Source organism: Hibiscus syriacus, unplaced genomic scaffold (assembly GCF_006381635.1).
Source record: "Hibiscus syriacus cultivar Baekdansim isolate YM2019G1 unplaced genomic scaffold, ASM638163v2 tig00112402_pilon, whole genome shotgun sequence".
In the NCBI taxonomy this organism is placed as follows: Eukaryota; Viridiplantae; Streptophyta; class Magnoliopsida; order Malvales; family Malvaceae; genus Hibiscus; species Hibiscus syriacus.
The window spans coordinates 819,430-830,847 of record NW_024063323.1 but is presented as its reverse complement, the minus strand read 5'-3'; the positions used below and the strand labels follow the sequence as shown (position 1 = coordinate 830,847).

General features: G+C 31.8%; 1 pseudogene; it reads right to left on the bottom strand.

Annotated features, from left to right (window-relative positions):
- Window positions 1–4,283: 4,283 nt before the first annotated feature.
- Window positions 4,284–11,061, bottom strand: LOC120179125 (annotated as a pseudogene).
- Between the last annotated feature and the right edge of the window lie 357 nt (window positions 11,062–11,418).

Sequence of the window (11,418 nt, the reverse complement as noted above, 5' to 3'; positions counted from 1 at the left end):
AATGCCCAAATTGATAGAATATATAAATATTGAGGATTAAATGTGTAATTATACCAATTTTTAACTATCACGTCGGCACCTCCTTAAATTTAACGGTAAATGGTTTGATTGAATGCATTTAAATAATTTGGTGACTTGATTGACAAAAATTCAAAAATAATGGTCAAAATGAAAAATGGCTATAGTTAGGTGTCACTGGTATAGTTTACCCTTATTTTTATAATAATTAATCTTATCTATAATGATTCAGGTGTATAATTTTTATTGCAAGCGTCGAATTTTCTAAATAAAAATACTTTAATCTCAAATAAATAATGAAAGTAGTATAGTGAAGTAGAGGTCGATCCACAGAGACTATGGAAGTCTTGATAAATTTACTTGTTTCAACCCTTTGATTTAAACTGAAAAAGTAAAAAATGGGATTTAGAACCAGTGTAAATAAATAAATAATAGTAAAAATAAAGTAATAAGCGAATGATGAAAATAACGTAAGAATTCAATGGGATTGACTTAGTCTTATGCTTTGTTTAGCCTTAATTTCTATTGATCAATGAAATAAAAAAAATTATCCTTGATGCACGCCGATTACAATTTATAGGGCTCAACCCCACAACTAATTCTTCTCTTCGGTTAACCGAAATTTTCAAGTTTATATTCGAAATTAAGTCATTGCTGGTCTAACCACGTCTATCACCATTAGCACCAAGACAACTTTGAGTTATGAAAGAGCCCAACTCGAGTTATAGCATCTTATTGAGAATCGAACTCTATCTTGACTCTCCTTAGTGGATCACCACTAAATTTGTTCATAGTAAGTCGAATTACTATCAATTGATCTAACTTCCAAACTTTAAACCAAAATAAACTTCAAATCAAGGTGCGCATTTTGAGTTAAAGATGTAGTAACTTTTAAGTGAATTGACAATTGCCACTCTCACTTTCCAGAGAATCAAAGAATACAATCTGAAAGTATGTAGAACAAGACTCAATTCTCACGATTTAGAATTGAACATCGCAAAGCTTAAGATAATTGGGAGTTAAGCTAAGCGTGGATTGGATCATGCTTAACACCGTGAAAAGAAAATAATAAATGAAAAGGAAAAGAAAAGAAAGATAGAACTTCAATAAATAACCAAGGAAATAACAATTCTAGTTTGTCTTCAACTGTGAACCAAAACAGTATTTCTCTATCCGAGAGTTCTAAGCAAACAAAATAACTAATTCCTAAGCAAAAGATAATGAGGGTGCTTGGCAAACAACTGATAGCTAGTAGTTGATTCTAGTTGCTAGTTTGACTAACTGATTAGATTAGCTGATTTGATTAACTGTTTATATAAAAGTGTTTGGTAAAATTTAGTTGATAGCTGATATGGGTAAAATGAAAAATAAGGGTATATTACATATAGTTGTTAAGTACATATATGTTTTATAATACTTGGTCTTTATTGTGGTGAAGTTATTCAGATAAAATGCTTTTGACAAGGAATTAAAAATTCCTTAAGAAAATTAGAGAATATTTTTTGAAAATTTTGAATATATTTTGAAAATTTAATATTTACAAATATTAACCTTGTTAGATTGATACATACTATTAACTTTATATAAAATATCAACACTACATTTTTTTACTTTCATGTTTTGCTATATTTTCTTTACTAAAATATATTCGAGAATCTACAACTAAAAAATAGAATAATAAAATAAAATTTCAGCTTAAATATATTAGGATGAATGCTATTTCATTATATTAGGTTTTATGGTAAGGATGTAATTATGGAAAAAAAATAAGGTCAAATATGTCATTTAACATCTTATTTTGCAATAAGCTCTTCCAAACCGCTGGATTTTCCAACGTTTTCATTTTCAACTTATTTTGCACAATAAGCTCTTATAAAAATGTGTTTACCAAACACTAAAAATAGAAGGTTTGACTACCAATCAACTATTTATTTTCAAATAAGCTAAAATCTCTTCAAAAAGTTGTTTTCCAAACACCCCAAATGATAAAAATAAAATATTTTTACTAAAAATCTCAAATTTAGAAAACAAGGTTTATCACTAAAGATAAATTAAAATTGGTGGCTTAGTTTGAATTTGGTTTATCTTCTTGATAACCTCCAATTATCTCCCCAAGCATTTATCTTCAATAAAATCCTGAATTTGTCTTGAAGATAATGCGAGACCACCTTGTAGAAGCTACTAAATTTATCTAGATAATGTTGTTCCCTAGGTCGTGCCCTTGATTCCAACCACGAATCCTAGAAAAAAATACATATTTTGCCTTTTTACTATTGCTTTTAGTCAATTAATTTCAATGAAGTCCCTAATCGAAAAATAAGCCGTAACAAAAATAAACCAAGAATATCTAATCGAAAACAAGGAGTAAATAATAGTAAAAATATGCAACCTTTTAAACTTATCAAATTCCTCCTCACTTATTCAATATTTGTCCTCATGCATACCTCAATTAAACACTCTAACTTTTTCCCTTACCTTCCATCATCTCGTTTAACATCTTAGAATACTAAAAAAGTCAAGTTCACATCCAATGTTTGAACCAAATAACAATCAAAGGAAAAAGCATGAATAGGATAAATTAATGGCAAAACTAGAACTTCCCATTAATCCATCAATTTCAAATGCAACAAGATTTAACACTCTCACATGGTTTCACTCAATTCTCTCAAAGTGTTTAGGGTTTATTTAACTCTCAAAGTTAAAACATAACACATTATTACCATAGGCTTGCAAATGAATCAAATCTCTATCAATATAGATGAATATAATAAAAAAATCAAAGGGTTTTCCATGGGTTGTAACGAGGCTTAGGTAAGAGTATGGAAAAAGGCAAATATAAAGGTTCACAATAATCAAGAGAAGAGACATTTATGCACATGATATCAATTCAACAAAATAACATCAAACATATAACCAAACTTAGCCAATCACTAAAGAATTTCAAAGAATCAACATTTAATGAACATATTTCCAAAGAATAAACTTCAATTTATTTTCTTTTCCTTTGCTTTTTTTCCTTTTTTCCTTTTTTCGAACATTTTTCTCTCTTTTTCTTTTTTTGTGGAACAATATTTTTCTCCTATCTTGATAAGAGTAGTAGAATAGATGTTAAAAACAAAGGTTTCAAGTTAAGATGTGGTAAAACAAAGAAAAGAGAAAATAGGCTCAAAGTAGCTCAAGAAAGGGAAAACATATGGGTAGACTTTTGAAGGTATGAGAAAAGGATTAAACCTAATTGCCCTTATCATTTCAAAGCATAAATACAAGTTGTAGTTTCAAAATGAATTCACAAGTAATTTCTAGAATAAGCATGTTAAGTTCAACACACTCAGACAAGGAAAATAAGCAAAATTAAAGAACTGCTCTTATGCTCAAAGTTTTGCCAAGATGTGTAATTAGCGTTAAGTCCTATACATTTTTCAACGAATAAACTCGAGATATCATCAAAATTTCTACGAAAAACACTAGTCATACTCTTTTTTTTCATGCTTCACAGTTCAAACAAAGATGTATACAAAACTTTCAAGACATTTTAGCATGTTCAACAAAGACTCAAGATTTCAAGAGAAAACTCAACATATACAACTAAAGCACAACAAAATTTCAAACACTTGAAAAGCAAAGAAAATTTTCACTTGATTCCACCTGGTTCCCTTTCCAGGACTAAACTCACTACAACAAAAATGTTCTTTAGCGGCGTTTTTTAGTCCTATAGCGGCGTTTTAAAGCGCCGCTAAAAGCATTTGCGGCGATAGGAAAAACGCCGCAAGAAGCGTCGGCTATACCAGCGTCACTAATGTTAGCAGTGTTTGTGAAAAAAACGCCGCAATATGTCTAGATCTATAGCAGCGTTTGTGGAATAAACGCTGCAATAGGTCTGCAAAAGGTTGGACCTATAACGGCATTTTTGGAGCAAACGCCGCAAAAGGTCAGATCTATAGCGGCGTTTTTGGAACAAACGCTGCAGAAGATCGAGATATATAGCGGCATTTTTGGAACAAACACCGCAAAATTCAGATATATAGCGACGTTTTTGGATGCAAAAGCCGCTAATTACCGTTCTTGTTCTAAGATTAATTTATATTTTGCATATTTCATTTCTTCTCTACATCGCCTAAATTTAATATCATGTAGCTTTATCTAATTAACATCAACCATAAATTTAAACAACAAAATAAATTAAAATTTATGAACATTAAAATTAAATGTAATGTAGTTTGACATTGTTCTCTAGAATTTCACTGGAATTTCACCAAATAAATCCCCTAGATCCGGTCACCAAAAAGACTCCTTGCACGCTTCAATGCTTCACTTGAAACAGATAACGAAGTAGCAAATTGTTTCTTACATGCATCGTATGAGTCTTCCCACTGCTTGTCACGCCATAAGCAAATATGGTATCTGTGAACAAAATTTAACACTGTAAGGTAAAAGAATAAGTTTTGAGGAAATACAAATTAAATGCCATAACTTTCGATATTAACCCATAATTTATGATGCAAAATTGTGAGTACTATTCAGGGAAGGCCAAAGCATAGGATACCTCAGTAACAAATCGTAAAGGATTAGGACATGTATTTAATGTATCAACTACTCTTAGTTTCCTACAATGTTGATCTCCACCAACCCTCCTCAGTTAACCACAATACGGTAACCTACAAACATCCGAGAAGAATAAAAAGGGAGTCGACCTATGCTTTTTAACAGTAAATTTGGTATTTGTTTGCGCAATTGAATTTACACTAGTTTCAAAAATGTATTGGAGCTTTCGTAGTCGTGTCGATTACCGTTGGAAATACAAACGTTGGTCACCGACTCCGACGAGTGACCTTCCTCAAAGATGTTCTCCGAGTCACCGGCAACTTATCTTCGACCCTCATATATCTGCAATACCTACAGTGATGAAAGCTTGTAGCCTATTACCTATACTTATAAATATAATAACATGGAATAGTATTATGTACGATAAGGAAAAGTCATACTTGTTGCTTCAATCGTTCATTTTCTTCCATCAATTCAACTTCCTGCAATGCATGCATCAAAACAGTCTTATGTCTGTTCTTTAGTATCTTTTTAATTCCTCCTTTTTGACTGCTATTTTGTATGTTTATGTACTGACCATTCTTTGAATGTCACTGATTTCTCTCATAATCCTTTGACCTTAAAATACATTAATAATTAGAGCTAATTAAGTTCATATGTTTAATCATTGATTAAGACTTGTACAGAAAAAGTAAGAACCTTTTTCTCTATCACGCGACTCAACCCAACTTCCAAAAATTTCTCTAGCTGCTGTAGTTCTTCAACATTTAATCCTTGGAGATCCTTGCCTCTCATTTGCCTGTTTTAATGTAGAATCCACTTTATATATGCATATATCCTCATGAATAATATGAATAAAATTGATTAAAAAAAAAGATCATACCTCAGTTGATGACTTCTCTCTGCTATTTCCATTGTTAGCATGGACTGGTTGCTGTCTTCTACGAGCTACAGACAAGAAACACCCTTCTCAATAATTATTGAAATTACAGAAGATAGAGATAAAACATCCTTTCTCTTCTAAAAATGGAATTTCATCAATAAAATTGATCACAACATTAAACCTCAACAAATGATTCAATAATAATCAATTATAAAGTGCAGCAATTCAGGCATCAGTAAAACAAATAAGATACTGGAAAATAATCATCCCAACTCAGACTCATTTGAAAAGTTTAAAATGCTATAAAATACTAGAGCTTGCCATTTAGAAATCCACTCTCAATAAAAGCTTAAAAAAGCACTAAGTTAATAAGTAACTCAGTCATCAAGCCGTATGGTCAACCAACAAACATAGCTACACTAGAAAAAAGAAATGCAAGAGAACTTCAATCAAACTTATTTTTGCACTAATGACCTTACAAGAAAAGGCAATAATCAAATGCACCTAGCTTAAAAATATCATTGGTGTTTTTGTTGTCTAGCACTGCATCTTAGCATGCACCTAGACAACACTGCCCACACCTTAAGTAAGCCTCTCCTACTTGAGATTTTAACTTGCATGTACAATAAGCAAAATTTGCATCCAAATATTGGAGAAGACTTAACCTTTGCCAAAGAGTAATTTTCATAATTGTAATCCTTTAAAAAAAACATGTTCTCATTACTATGTATGGTTGCAAATTTTAAATATGATTTTCCATCTCAAAACACCAGTGCATACCATGATAGCAGAAACTTTAAAGTGAGGAAAGAAAAACTAAATTAATTATTAAGCAAGACTAAGCACCAACAGGTACAGAGATCAATATAAAGCGAGCACCAACAGGTATACACATCCATGTAAAGCACCAACAGTGAATTAACCTTTTTTGCTTCTCTTGATGCAGTGAATTAACGGCACCTGTCAATTTAGCAAGAGTATCATTGCTGATTTCTTTTTGATTGACCTTTTGCAGGATAAATCAGGCTAGAATGAATGTCGCTAACTCTCTTTGAGAAATCAAAGGACATCACCACTGACAGCTCATGAATCATACTAATAGATGGAGCAGAGATAAAGTGACAAACCTTCTTCCATTTTGCAATAAGATTACGGTCAGCATATCCTTGGTCCAAGCAGAACTCATACACTTGGATATTTCCTTCCTGAGGTGGTAAATGTCGAAAATATATCGACTCTTTTGATAAGCAATTTTGAAAATGAGTCACAATGTCTCACATTTTCTCTTACCATCGTGAGGATCATTCTCAGCTATCCCATTAGTTAACAAATTAGTTCATAACAACAATCACATACATGATGCGGAAAAACCCTACCTTCTCTCATCTTTGCTTGTATAGCTCATGGAGTGTCGGTTCAATCAATTCACATCCTTCTGGATATTTTACACGGTTCGTCTTCCCTTTCGACATTGTTCTACCTATCAACACCACAAAAGGTTAATTAAATTTTACATTAACAGAATATTACTGAGAATTTCACAATTCCTAAGGTTATAAAATGTAATGAACTAAAAGAATAAACTAAGAGAAATTGGTGCATCAGAGGAACATACTAGGAACATTAGAAGAAATAAAGAACGACAGAGAAGAAACAACAAACATTTCATTTCATATTCTTATCATATTCATCCCTTAACCATAAACATAGAATCGGGTAAAACACTAATTTAGTTTTCTTAAAAGAATTAAAGAATTCTATGCAACCAAAAAGAAGGGAGGTCGAAACTCCTCCGCAACATTTTGCCAGAAACATCACGAACCCATTTCCAGTGTGATTAAGTATGCTCCCAGGGTTATTAACATGACTGTCTGGTGTTATTAACAGATGGTCCCGTTTGTAAACACTACCAGTGAACCCTAATTTGATTTTAAAAGTAAAACATTTTATATTCACTTTTAGTCTTCAACTATACAAAATTGATCAGCAGAAACTAATATATAAACTAACCTTGGAGATGAGAAGGAGAGAGAGAAAGATTTAGTGGAACTAGCAGCTTGGTCCAATATGGAAGGGACGGACCCAATATTTGATTGAACAAGCTGGAGAACCAGAGGAAAGAAAAGAAATCAAAACAAAACACTCACAAAGAAGAACCCAATAAAGATCTGGATGAAATCACGACTGTTGGACTGAAATTGAACTGTTAATCCACTGGGTTCAAGAGATATTTAAAATGGTATTCCAGAAATCACTACTATTGGAATGAAAAAAATGAAAAAAAAACCCAGATAAACAGACAAACTTGTAAAACGTGGAGAAGGCGAATGATGTAGGGGTGACTAACAGAGGAGAGAAATCACAGAAAACAATTTGGAAAATGAGATGAAGCACTCTTCGGCAACTACCAGTAGATGAGTTTGGGTAAACGGCGAGAATGAAAAAAATAGACGAAGGGAAAAATGAAAAAGGCTTAAAGGGGTGGGACTTAGAAACTGTACATTTGCGGCGTTTGTAAATAGAAACACCACTAATGTACTAATAAATTGTGGCGTTTATTCAAACACGCCGCTAAAATACTACATTTTAGCAGTGTTTGTTGGGAAACGCCACTAAAGTACGAGTATTTAGCGGCGTTGTACCATATTGCGACATTTTTCTAAAAACGCGACTAAAGAACTATTCTATGGCGGCGTTTGTTTACAAACGCCACTAAAGTACTGATCGTTAGCGGCGTTTGTCAAATAAATGCCACTAAAGTACGAGTTTTAGCGGCGTTTTTGAGAAACGCCGTTAATGTTACAATTTAGTGGCGTTTTAAATATAAACGCCTGTGATATGTACAAATTTAGTGGCCTTTTCTTTAAAAACGCCGCGACAAACGCCGCTATATACCTATTTTGCTGTAGTGCTAACTAATATAATTATAAATTAATGATAACTTTTTATTCATAATCAAATCCTTGGCCCAAACTAAACTTTACTCCTACTTTATTTTCCTTTAAAACTTAATATTTTCTAACTTTATAGAAAAATAGGCACTATGCGAATTTGTTTTTCTTTTTTTAATGACGATATATCTAAATTATATAAGATTTAAGATTAATCCTTGTCAAATCAATAGTGATAAGTTGGATATTTATATGATTTTTATATATAAAATATTTTGTTTTAACATTCTAATCTATATCTATGTCTTTGATTTTCTAAGTGTTTTGACGGCAAAAGAACAATTCAATTATAAAATTAGAGTTTGTTAGGATTTTAGGCTTTATGAATCAACCGAAAAATATTGCCCAAGTGGAGGTGAATTAACTTTTTGAAAAAATATTATTGGGAACTGAGGAGAAAGGATAAGGAAATTAGGCACAATAATTTAGAGTGGTTCAATGTAATATCCCAAATTTTTGGCTAGTGACCAAAATAAATTTTATAAAAGTTTAATGGCTAAAGTATAAACTTTGGAAAAGCTAAGGGAGCAAAGTGTACTTTTTAAGACTTATGTATTTTGACCGTGTAAATGAATAGTTTACCCCCAAGAGTGATGGTTTCATGTTACTCGAATTTTTGAGATGGAGTTTGTATAGAAGGCTATAAAGCGATAAAGTTCGAGAAAATTTTAGATAATTGAACTAAATTGGATTTTTAAGAAATTATGAAGATGATAGGAAAACATTAATAATGTCATATTCATATTTTAAATTGGTAGAATTTAACATGTTTAATTGGATTTAAGATTGATTTTCCATGTTAAATAGTGATCGTTGGATGAAAATGGTAAAATTGTAATTTTTTTAAAAATAAGGGCAAAGTTGGAAAATATGAATATATTTGTTCATATTTGACTTAGAATGATATAAGGATGATGATATTTAAAAGTTGCATGGTAATTATCATAAGATTTTAAGGAAAAATAGGTCATTAGACATTAAAATGAATTTTTAATTCATTTGAATTAGAGATAAGACAAGTTTATTAGATATTTTAAGTAGAATTTTCATGAAATTTAGTTCATCTTCTTCATTGTGGTTGTGACCTCCATATGTAAGGGAGAAAGTTTTTTATTTTTCATTTTCAAGCCAAATTACTTGGATTCTATATGAAAGCATGGAATAAGAAATTATTCTGTATGAAATTCTCTACATTTGGTATAATTTAATCATACTTTCCTTACTTGGAAACTTAATCTCATGAACAGGGGGATGAAGGGGAGGTTTGATTTTGATGTAGTTGATGTTGTATAATCATTTCCATGCTTGTATAATGATTGAAAACACTTAGAATTAGTTATATAAGGTTTGGCTATATTAGGATTTTACGTAGGAGATTGAAATTGGATTGACTTTGATATGTGATTGATTGTAAATGCATAAAAATAATGTTTAAAAGTTGAATTCATGCTTGAATCAAGTTGATAATATGCCCAAGTTACTTTGATGTATTTGGCCTAAGGGAGGAAATTAAAGAAAAATTATGAATAAAAAGTATACAAGGGTTAGAAATGATGAATAGATGACTCTACAAGCTTTAGAATGTTGTTTGGATCAATTTAAAAGTTTGTAAAAGTTTGGGGACCAAATCTCATGTTATAGGAAATGTGGGATTGAAATGAAAATTGTTCAAAAGTTAATGGGCTATGCTTGAATTAAATGTTAGGTGCTTGAATTGAAGTTAAATGGCAAGGGACCATTTTGAATATATTATAAATATTGAGATGAATTGTAAAAGAATTCATTTTAATGGTTTAATTGTAAAATTGGAAATGTCATGTGAATTATTGATGGATATGATTGGTAAGGAACTTGAAGTGATATTTTCAAGTGTTAAGATTGGTATTGATCATATGAAGTGGAATTAGTATCAAATAAGCTTTGAAAGAATTTTTAGAATTTTTCATGCTTATGTGCCTATGTTAGTAAGAAATTAACATGTATTTTGAAATTGTATGTATTTTGTAAATCATGTTAGTATAGATCAAGATCAAAATCGAAATCAAAGCAAGCTTAAATCTAAGGAAAAAGTTCAAGAGTGAAATTTGAATTGTTAATAAAAAGATTCCAAGCTAAGTATGGCAGGTGAGTACATTTTTACTTATATAATTATTTGTGTAACACCCCAATTTAGGGGCTAAATTTTAGAATTATAAAGTGGTGAATTTAATTGGTATTTTGAAAGAAACGTGGATTAAATTGTAAAATTTCAAAGTTGGCATACCATTTTAAGAAGTGCAGGAAGTTCAGTGACTAAACTCATGAATTGACTATTTTTCTTTTGGGATGAATTATAGCACCCATTTCTCGTGTATTCTACAAAAAAATGCTTTATTTTCCTCCCCTCGTCAACCCACTTCCAACTCCGATATACTCGTCGTCCGACCTCCGATCGACGAACCGAAACCACCATCGTGTTCATTGTCGACCGAGGAACAAAACCCCTCAAACCTTCTATCGTGAATCATCGCCGTTCGCCGTTAATTTCAGTCGGAAGTATCATCGGTTTTAACTCAATTTCCGTTGGTTTTTCGTCGATTCACGACGATCCGACCATCTATTTTTGACACCTCCACCATCGTGTTCCTTGAATCGTTCCGCATCCACCGGTGTCCTCCGTTTCTCCATCGTCGCCGATGCGTGGAGGGGTGAGAAAGTTAAAGTTTTCGATGTTTCGGAATCGAGCTCTCCGTTATTCAAAATTGTAAACCGAGCTTGGTAAGTGTCTCAAAATGCCTTAAAATAATTTTTAGAATTTTCTGGGAATTTTCCGACACCATATCACTTTTCACGCGCCACCCCTGAGAGTGGACATCGTCTGGGTGTTAATTTTGTAATTAATTTCTGTTTGGGTGCTATTTGTGTAAAATTCAGGTGTTAGTTTCGTAAATATTTGCAGAAGGTGGCTAATTTTGTAATTAATTTCTGTTAGGGTGATATTTGTGTAAAATGGTTGACCGTTGACTTGTATTGATCGTTGACCGC